This window comes from Callorhinchus milii, unplaced genomic scaffold (genome assembly GCF_018977255.1).
Source record: "Callorhinchus milii isolate IMCB2004 unplaced genomic scaffold, IMCB_Cmil_1.0 Scaffold4, whole genome shotgun sequence".
Taxonomy (NCBI): domain Eukaryota; kingdom Metazoa; phylum Chordata; class Chondrichthyes; order Chimaeriformes; family Callorhinchidae; genus Callorhinchus; species Callorhinchus milii.
The window spans coordinates 23,876,749-23,888,275 of record NW_024704745.1 but is presented as its reverse complement, the minus strand read 5'-3'; positions in this window follow the sequence as shown (position 1 = coordinate 23,888,275).

Below are 11,527 nucleotides of genomic sequence, written 5' to 3'. Positions count from 1 at the left end.
CAGTTCTTTACATTTTCAGCACCCACTTTGTGAGGTTAAAAACCATTAATAAAAAAAATTCAGATATTGGGAATATTATTGTAATATTCACTGAAGCCCACAACTCCACCACTCGATTCCCTTGCTCCCCTCACTTCCTGAACCATCTCCTATTCACGAAAGTCACCATGGTACACCAGCCTCCTCCGCTCCCTTAAAGCCCAGATGCGTGCTGCTGAACACACCTGGCATAAATCAAACCTAATGGTCCATCGGCAGATCTAACTGGAACTTATCAAATGCTACCACTCCAACCTCGCCTCCACTAAATCGTTGTTTTCCAAGACAATGTTGGAGGCCATGGACAGCCCCAGGCTCCTCTTCTCCATCACCAACCGGCTCCTGCACCCACCCTCTGACACCTCGCCAATCCTCACCTCCAATTGAGAGGCGATGCTGGACTTCCTCAAATCCAAAGTCAAGGGGACCCACTCAGCTGCCTCTGCCATTCCGTCTACTACCACCTACCTATCTCTCCCTCTCACCCCGGCCCTTACCCATTCATCCCTCCCTTCACACCTTCAAACCTGTCTCCCACTCCTCTTTCACCAAAACTGTAACCCATATGAAACCGATCACCTGCTCCTTCGACCCATCCCTACCCCTCTCCTTACCTCCCAGCTCCATCTCCTTGCCCCTCTCCTCACAGACATCATAAACTTCTCCCTGTCCATTGGTACCATTCCCACCCCTTTAAAAATGGCTGCATTCACTCCTATTCTTAAAAAAACCCTCTTTGGACCCATTCCTGCTCACAAACTATCGCCCTATCTCCAACCTCCCTTTCCTCTCCAAGTCCTGGAACGTGTTGTTGCTTCCCAGCTTCGCTTCTTTCTTTCCCGCCATTCCCTTTGTGAACCCCTCCAATCAGGTTTCATTCTGCCCACAGCAAAGAAACAGCCCTGGTCAAAGTGATAAATGACATTCTGTCCATCTGCATCAGGGCTCTCTCTGCCTCCTCATCTTCCTTGACCTCTCTGCTACCTCCGACACCGTTGACCACTCTATCCTCATTCACTGCCTCTCCTCTCACCTCAACCTTCATGGTTCCGTTATTGAATGGTTCAGATTGTACCTCTCACTGCCTCCACTTCATCTCCACAAACAATTTCTCCTTTAGCCTCCATACTGTCTCGTGTGGCGTTCCTCAGAGCTCTGTCCTTGGTGACATCATCCACAGACATGGGGTCAACTTCCACACGTATGCGGATGACACCCAACTGTACCTCTCTGCCTCCACCCTTGACTCCAGGACCACTGCTGTCTTGACAGATTGTCTGTCGGACATCAAGTTCTGGATGAGAGCTAATTTTCTACAGTTGAACATCAACAAGGCCGAGGCCTTCCTGATTGGCTCCCATCAGTGCCTTCATACCTCAGGCACTGACAGCATCACCATCCATGGATACACACTCCACCTCACTGAGCCAGTCCAGAATCTTGGCATCTTGTTTGACCCTCAACTGTCCTTTCTACCCCACATCCGTGCCATGACCCACTCTGCCTTCCCCCACCTCCGCAACATCGCCCGGCTCCGCCACTATCTCACACCACAGGCCACCAAAATCTCATACATGCATTCAACAACAACAACTTGGATTTATATAGCACCCTCCATGCTGGACGGCATCTCAGAGCGCTTTACAGTAACGGATCCTGGGACCGAGCCAGGGGGAGGAAGGTGACCAAAGGCGCGGTTGAAAAGAAAGGTCTGCAGCAGAGACCCGAAAATGGTAAAGGAGGGAGCGAGATGAAGGGAGTGAGGAAGGCGGTTCCAGAGCCTCGGAGCATAGTGGCTGAAGGCACGGAGGACTCGGGGGACGAGGAGGAGGCCAGACCCGGAGGAACGAAGGCAATGGGTACTGTTCTGAGGAGAGAGGAGGTCAGAGAGGAAGGCGGATGCAGAGGAGTGTAGGGACTTGAATACAAGGGTGAGGATCGTGAAATCGATCCTCTCTGGGATAGGCAGCCAGTGCAGTCTGGCAAGGACTGGGGTGATCGGGGAGCTGAGTTTTGTGTGGGTGAGAATGCGGGCAGCAGAGTTTTGAATGATTTGGCTTTTATGGATGATAGTGGATGGGAGACCGGCAATAACATTCATAACATTGAGGCTTGACTATGCAAACTCCTTGCTTGTCGGCCTCCCCAACTCCTCCCTCCATAGGCTGCAGATCATCTGCTGCGCGTGTCCTCTCCCGCACCAGGCTCCATAACCCTATCACCCCCATCCTCACCCAACTCCACTGGCTTCCCATCACACAGAGGATACAGTTCAAGATCTTGGTCCTCACCTTCAAAGCCCTCCTTAGTCTTGCTACCCCTTATCTCTGCAACCTCCTAACCCCCTACCAACCGGCCCGCTCCCTCCGCTCAGCGGGCTCCAGCCTGCTTCATGTCCCCACCTCGCCTACCCCACCACTGGTGTGTGGGCCTTCTACCACTCTGCCCCCACCCTCTGGAAACTCCAGACCGCAGTTCCTTCGACTCTCCCCCTCCCTTGCCTCCTTCAAGACCCATGTCAAGACCCTCTTTTTCGACTTTGCTTTCACTCTGCTTTCCTCCCGCCCTACTCTTCCCAATCCCGACCAGCAGTTCGGATCCGAAACACTGATTGTCCTGGTGCCTTGGGAGGTCCTCCTGACATGAAAGGCTCTATACAAATGTAATTTTGTTGTTTCTATCTGTGCGTTTTAATTTAAATAGATAGACTTATCCTGGAGTCCTGTAGCTCAGTGGATATAGCACTCTACTCACAAGCGAGGGACAACTGTGTTCGATTCCCGATAGGGCGAAATGTTGGGCAAGTTTCCTTACTCCACAAGCTTCTGTTTACCTAGCAGTAAGTAGGAACCCGATTGTTATTTGATTGGTTGATCGCTTTTCTGGGGGTAATAATTCCTTCCAAAAAAAATAATAAATTGGTCACTCAATCCACAACTGTTTGTGGGACACTGCTGTGCGCAATTGGCTGCCACGTTTTGTCCACAAAATATGCAATTAATTCCCTCTGCCTCCTTGTCCTCTTCGACCTCTCTGCCGCCTTTGACACTGTCGACCACTCCATCCTCATACACCGCCTTTCCTCTTTACTTAATCTTTGTGGACCTACCCTTGCACGGATCGAATCCTATCTCTCTCACCTTCTCCACTTTGTTGCCTCTAACGGTTTCTCCTCCAGCCCCTGCACTGTCAGGTCTGGCATCCCCCAGGGCTCTGTCCTTGGCCCTCTCCTCCTTTAATATCTACATGCTCCCCCTTGGTGACATTATCCGCAGACATGGGGTCAACTTCCATATGTATGCGGATGACACCCATCTTTCTGCCTCCACCCTCAACTCCAGGACTCCTGCTGTCCTGACAGACTGCCTGTCGGACATCAAGTCCTGGATGAGGGCAAATTTCCTACAGTTGAATGTGCACAAGACTGAGGCCCTCCGGATTGGTTCGCGACAGCGTCTCAGCACCTCAGGCTCTGGCAACATCAACCTCCATGGTTGCACACTGCAATTCACCAAGCCAGTCAGGAACCTAGGTGTCTTGTTCGACCCTCAACTGACTTTTCTTCCCCACATCCAAGTCTTGAACTGCTCTGCCTTTCCTCACCTCCGTAACATCGCCCGACTCTGCCACTACCTCACCCCTCAGGCCACTGAAACTCTTGTTCATGCCTTCATCACCTCCAGGCTCGACTATGCAAATGCCCTGCTTGTTGGCCTTCCCAACTCCTCCCTCCAGAGGCTGCAGATAATGCAGAACTCTGCAGCCCTTGTCCTCTCCCGCACCAAACTCCGCGAACCCACCGCCCCCATTCTCGCCCAACTACATTGGCTCCCTATCCTTCAGAGGATCCAGTTCAAGATCCTGGTCCTCACATACAAATCTCTCCATGGCCTCACCCCACTCTACCTCTGCGACCTCCTAAGCCCCTACCAACCCGCTCGCTCCCTCCACTCAGCCGGCTCCGACCTGCTCCATGTCCCCTGATACACCCGTCCAACCATTGGCAGGAGAGCCTTCGGCCACTTTGCCCCCAACCTCTGGAATTCCATTCCCCAATCACTCCGCCTCGCCCCCTCCTTAGCCTCATTCAAGTCCCGCCTCAAGACCCTCCTCTTCGACCATGCCATTGGCCACCCCCTTCCCCTCCCATCCCTTCCCCCACCCGATCCCAGCTTGGGTCTGAAATGCTGTACACTGTCCAGCGCCGTGGGACGTCCTCCTGATGTGAAAGGCGCTATACAAATGTAATCTTGTTGTTGTTTACAGTATATTTTGTGAAGCGCTTTGAGACATCTAAAAGACATGATAAGGCGCTATATCAAATGCAAGGATTATTATTATTATAGATACATAGACACCCAGCTACCTGTTTCTAATATTTGTGTACCTGTATGCTTCCCTATTGAAATCTACAATGGACTATGCCCCTACCACCATACTTGACAGACCATTCAACAACATCTTGCATTTATATACAGTAGTTCCTTTCATGCGGGGTAGCATTATAGAGCACTATTAGAGCACATAACACAAGCCAACAGTTTCACGTGTGAAGACATTTCTCCTATGTTTGACCAGATTAAAAACCACTGAAAGCACTATCTGACAGAAATAGAGGTTAGAGATATCTTTTGTATTGACCTGTATTATTACTATGTTTTTCCTGTTTTCTATTTCTTCAAGGCATTTGTATTTTGTAAAAATTGCTTGATGCTTCAGGGACTAAGATCTTTGAAATAGCCCTTCCTCTGTAGTTCCCTGATAAGCCAGTAGTGGGCAGTATCACTGCAGTGCAGATTGAGGCAAGTACTGAAGAAAACTCCAGGAAACTGCTACCTCTTGTTACACATTGGTAGCTTTCGGAAATTACAATTAGCCTTTTTGAATATTTTTGACATTAATGATCCCATGGCACGAACCGAAAAGAATAAAGGGTTTTTCATGGTGTCTGGCCAACAGTCCTCCCAAATAAAATTGCTGTGGTTTGCTTAATGGCTGTTTGTGGGACATTGATGTTTAAAATTGATTGCTGTGTTTGCCTGCTGGAGTAAAGGCGATACATTACAGTAGATCTTATGAATCACTTTGAGAAATTCCCTCAATGTAAAAGGCATCAAATTAAATGATTATTATTTTATATAATATTGGAATTAGTTAGCTAAATGGAAGCTGCGATTGTGTCTTTTCCACCCCTTTTGCAGATATTACGGCCATTGTAGATGGAAGCAGGCTTATTTGACTTATGGTCACTTTATATTACAGAACCTCTTCAACAAGAATCATCTCTAGTGCTGAATAGGAGTCAAACATGCAAATGCAGGTGTTTGGTGTATGTGCAATTTTGTGCGTGTGAAATTTTGTCCGTGTGCAAAGTCATGCACAGGTATATGAGTATGTAAATGTTTGCGTACAAGAGTGTGTGCATATTAATGTGTGTGCAATCTCACAATTGTGTAAATTTGTGAGTATGAAAGCTTGTAATTCAAGTTTCTGCATGTGCACGTTTCATATATACAAGTTTGTGCACGTTTGTGCTTGTGCAATTACAATTTACATTTATACAGGGCTTTTCAACAACCGATAGCATTGCTGACAAGAGACAACCTCGATTCCTGGCTCTCGGGGTCTCAGCTATCCTGCAGAGGGCAGCATCACCACAATGTAAGGACAGCATTAGGTTGTGAGTACAGAACCAGAAGACATAAGTTTAAAATGGGAAAGCCACACGTAAGTCTGAAAGCACATGTAAGAACGGTGGGTTGTGTGAAAGAGGAGTCCTAGGAAATCTGATTAATTACTTCATAATAAATATTTTGCTGGGAATCTGATTGGAAGTTATAAGGATAAATTGAGAAAAGGAATTTAAATATGTATAATGCCCTCATATAGGGATGTATTTCTTAACCCAAAGGATAATTAACAACTGGAACAGGTTGGCTGAGGCCAGATGCTGAACTAATTGAAAACGTCAGCTTAATGCTATGATAGGTAGACGTTAGGGTGGGCATTCTGGTAGGATAAGATCAAATGAGTTGAAGGGCCTTGTTCATTTAATCTTGTGATGTCTAAAAGTGATTTCAGAAATTACAGTGCAGAGAGGTCCCATAAAGAAACATGCCGGGAACAATTAATTTATATCATAGGATCGTAGAATATTACAGCACAGAAGGAGGCCATTCTGCTGATCGTGCCTGTGCCAGCTCTTTGGAAGAGCTACCCAATCAGTTCCACTCCCCAGCTCTTTCCCCATATCCTTGCAGATTATTCCTCTTCAAGTACCTATCCAATTCTCTTTTGAAAGTTGTTATTGAATCTGTTTCCACCACCCTTTCAGGCAGTGGATTCCAGATCGTAACAACCCTCCGTGTAAATACATTTCTCCTCATCTCCCCTCTCGTTCTTTTGCCAATTATCTTAAATCTATGTCTTCTGGTTACTGACTCAACTATCAGTGGAAACAGTTTCTCTCTATCTACTCTATCAAAACGCCTCATAATTTTGAATACTTCTATTAAATCTCCCCATAACCTTCTTTGCTCTAAGGAGAACAATCCCAGCTTCTCTAGTCTCTCCCTGGTACCATTCTGGTAAATCTCTGCACTCTCTCCAATGTCTTGATATCCTTCCTAAAGGTGGTGTCCAGAATTGGGCACAATACTCCAGCTGAGGCCTATCCAGTGACTTCTGAAGATTTAGCAGAACTTTCTTACTTTTGTATTCTATGCCTCTATTTATAAAGCCAAGGATCACATATGCTTTTTTCAACAGCTCTATCAACCTGTCCTGCACCTTCAAAGACCTGAAGGATATGGAGGATTGTTGGCCTTGACACCAAGAATCGTGAGGTGGATAAATATTGCACAAGTTTTGCTTGATTTCCCTTGGGGACAAGCAAGTATCTCTACAGAACCCATAACATGTTATAAACAACAACAATTTACACTTATTTAGCACCTTTCACATTGAAAAACAACTAAAAGTGCTTTAGATGGATTATGCGGGATACTGAGCAAAAAAGGTAAGAGAAAAGTTACTGAAGGCACGTTCAAAGAGGTAGTTTTTTTGAAGGGTTTCAACCACAAGTAAGAAGGTATGAATCAGATGGGTTTGGGACAGTGTTGCATAAGTGAATTTTATGGGCTGAAAGCATTTTCTTATTTCATGACCTTCTACAAACAAGTGGAAGCCATTCAAAATAATATCTCTGTGACTGTAATCGGATAGAAATTTGAAATTTTTATTGTCAGCAAGTTTGCCAAGTAGAACACAAAACATCTGACTAAATGACAATTTCCTACAAGAAGGGTGTGGTTGTTTTTAAGCTGGGGATGTGACAGAATTACTCAAAGATTCACTTGTTATGAAATACAACAAAAAAGGTGTTTTATCAAATGTTTTGGTTGGTTATGTTTTCTCAATACTGTGGTTATGGGTGGGGAGGAAGTGGGTGGGTGCAAAGGGATTGAAACAGGCCTGCAGGTAGAAGATAGCCATCAAAGCTCACCAAACAGATGTAAACTGTACACACTGACCAGACATCAAGGAGTGGCAGTAGCAGATATGCAAACCAAACCTATACCTCACACTTATGATTATAACTCGCGCGATGAGTTTCAAAGATTAGAAGACAAGATAACTTCATACAGCATTCAGAATGTGAAACACTCCTCAACATAGCTATTTTCAGATACCCCAAGGCAGCGGTACAAGAGGTCACAGGGTCATGGTCGTAAAAGATAATTTTAGGACTGATTCCAGGAAGTACTGCATTTCTTCACACAGATTATAATGAACATGTTACTAGGAAGAGTGGCTGAGGGCAGGGTAACAATGGACTTATTTAAGAAACAACTTAATGTGGTAATTAGAAGATGGTAAGTTGTTATTTTGGAAGGATGAGATCAAATAGGCCAAGCAACTGTCTTCTTCTAAACCTCTTGTTTAATTTTAATTTAATTTAAAAATATTATAATTCTGATAGGTTCAGATCTAATAAACTCACACAAAGCTGGTGTCAGACTATGTCATTGTTAAGTGCTCCAAGCCATTACCCCATACAAAATAAATGTAAATTGTTATTGTTGCATATCATTGTCATATGACTTCTCCTCATTCCTCTCCTCTCACAAGCTCTCCATCCACATCCACCCGCTTGACCTGGTGATTACCCGGGGCCTGAGCATTTTGGACATCATCAAAGCCATCTTGGACCACTACTTCATCTCCCTTAACTCCTCAATCCCACTCCCCTCTGCCATCCAACCCACCTCTATCTCCTACCGCCCCTGGAAAAAAAAATCCTCCCCACCCCCTCTGCTACCTTGGAGTCTCTGAACTCTTCCCCATCTGGGCTTGCACAACAACTTATCCTTCTCGGTCACTCTCCTCCATAACTCCCTCTCCGCCATTCTTGATGCCCTTGCCCCCCTCACTTTCCAAACCACCTCCTACTCCTGAACCTCACCCTGGTACACCAGCCACCTCTGCTCACTCAAGGCACAGGTGCGTGCTACCAGCTCACATACCTGGTTCAAATCTAACTTAGCGGCCCATCGGCAGATCTGGCTGGACGACATGAAACGTACCGTTCCTCTATTTCGTCCAGGAGACGGTGTGGTCACCCGACAGTCGTGAGTTGTATTCCACAGCTGTTTTTAACATTGATTTTACTCATTAACTATAAATCCAGATGAATTATAACATCTTAATTGCCTGAATGTTTGTCTTATTTTTACCTCGAGGTTACCAAAGCAAATCACCTTACAGCCTCAATCTTCATGGTTCTGTATACAATGAAATTTTGTTGTTGTTGTCCTTGACTGGTTCAGATTCTGCCTTTCACGCCATCTCCACTTTGTTTCCACAAACGTTATCTCCTCCAGTCCCTGCAGGTTCTCGTGCGGCATTCCTCATGGCTCTGTCCTTGGTCCTCTTCTCTTCAACATGTACATGCTTCCTCTTGGTGGCATCATCCGCAGACATGGGGTCAATGTGTATGTGGATGATACCAAACTCTATCTCAACAACAACAACAAAATTACCTTTATAGAGCGCCCTTCATGTCGGGAGGACGTCCCAAAGCAATAAACAGTCAAGTGTTGGGGTCCGAGCATGGGGGAGGGGGGATGGTATAGGGGTGAGGGAAGGCAGAAAGTTGGGAGGGAGACCAAAGGCACGGTCGAAGAGAAAGTCTTGAGACCGACCTTCAAGGAGGCAAGGGAGGAACCGATGCGAAGGGACCGTGGGATGGAGTTCCAGAGTGTGGGGGCAGAGAGGCTGAAAGCCCAGCCACCGATGGTAGGGCGGGTCGGACGGGAGACATGGAGCAGGCCGCAGCCTAATGAACGGAGGGAGCGGACAGGCTCGTAGGGAGTCAGCAGGTCAGAGAGGTAGGAGGGGGCAAGGCCATGGATGGCCTTGAAAGTGAGGACGAGGATCTTGAACTCGATCCTCTGGGGATGGGGAGCCAGTGGAGTCGGGCGAGGGTGGGAGTGATGGAGCCTGGTGCGTGAGAGTACACAAGCTGCAGAGTTTTGGATGATCTGCAGTTTGTGAAGGGAAGAGTTGGGAAGGCCGATGAGGAGGGAGTTCCCGTAATCAAGCCTTGAGGTGACGAATGCGTGGGTGAGGGTTTTGGCAGCCTGAGGGGTGAGGCAGTGGCAGAGTCTGGCAATATTGTGGAGGTGGTGGTAGGCAGTGCCAGTCATGGCGTGGATATGGGGGAGAAAGGACAGTTCAGGGTCAAACAAGATACCCAGGTTCCTGACTGGCTTAGTGAGATTGAGTGTGAAGCCGTGGAAGCTGATGCTGCCAGTGCCTGAGGTGCGGAGGCGCTGGCGCGAGCCGATCAGGAGGGCCTCAGTCTTGCTGACGTTGAGTTGGAGAAAGTTGGCCCTCGTCCAGGACTTGATTTCAGACGGCAGTCAGTCAGGACGCCAGTCGTCCTGGAGTTCAGGGTGGAGGCAGAGAGGTAGAGTTGGGTGTCATCCGCAAACATGTGGAAAGTCTGCGGATAACGTCACCAAGTGGGAGTATGTAGAGCCTCCACCCTCAGTCTCCACCCTCAATTCCAGGACCACTGTTGTCCTGATAGAAAGTCTTTCAGACATGAAGTCCTGGATGAGAACTAACTTTCTCTAGTTGAATGTCAACAAGACCAAGGCTCTCCTGATTGGCTCCCGTCAGCGCCTCCACACCTCAAGCACTGGCAGCATCACCATTCAAGGATGCACACTTCACCTCACTGAGCCAGTTCGTAACCTTTACATTTTGTTTGACCTTAAACTGTCCTTTCTACCCCACATCCATGCCATGACCCGTTCTACCTTCCCCCACTTCCACAACATCGCCGGCTCCGCCACTTACCTCAAACTCTCACCCACGCATTTATTACATCTAGGCTCAACTACGCAAACTCCCTGCTTGTCGGCCTTCCCAACTCTCCCTCCACAACCTGCAGATCATCCAGAACTCTGAAGCTTGCATCCTCTCCCGCACAACCCCATCACCCCCACCCTTGGCCGGCTTCACTGGCTCCCCATCCCCCAGAGGATAGAGTTCACAATCCTCACCGTCAAAGCCCTCCATGATCTTGCGCCTTCCTACTCTGTGGTCTGCTAACCACATACCAACCTGTCCGCCTGGTCCACCCACCATTGGCAGTTGGGCCTTCAGCCTCTCTGCCCCATTCTTTGGAACTGCATTCCATAGTCCCTTCGCCTTGCTCCCTTCCTTGCCTTCTTCAAGGTATGTCTCAAGAATCTATTCTTTGACCGCGTCTTTGGCCACCCTCCTATCCTCCTTGCCCTCCACCTATCCTGATCCCAGCCCCTTGCTGGGGTCCAAATCCCTGATTGTCTAGTACCTTGGGACGTCCTCCAGACATGAAAGGCACTGTACAAATGTAAGTTGTTGTTGTCACAGAGTGCCTTCTTGGCATTGTCAAAGGCCTTCCCTTACTCAGTAGGTTGGAGGAGAAATTATTAGGATAGATATTTTGCTACTCTGGATAGACAAGTTTCTCATCACACATGTTCTTGCCATGTTCCTTTGTTTTAAAATCATGTACCTCGATGACAAAGGCTCTTGTCATATGGGGATCTGACGATGGGAAGGAAAGGTGGGGGCCAGGGTTCTGTATGCTTGATCCCAGGCCACATCTATTCCTTTCCTCTGTTTGAGGAAAGATTATAGAAAATCTTCTCAGGTATTCTGATCACTCGCAGGTTGCTGCAATGCCCGCATTTACCCAAGTAATGTCATTTTATGCTCTGGTCTTCAATTATATTTTTGAATTGGGAACTAGTTTATAGTTTGAAAGTCTGCGCTTCCCTTCCCTGGACATTGAGTGGACACAGCATTAACTATATTTAGGATTTTAGAGTCCAGGCAGTGCAAGTGGCACAATATAGAACATTCAACCTTAAATACACACTCACTACACTTCTCAGTAGTAAATCCTGTGAAGCGATTTGAGATGTCCCTAAGA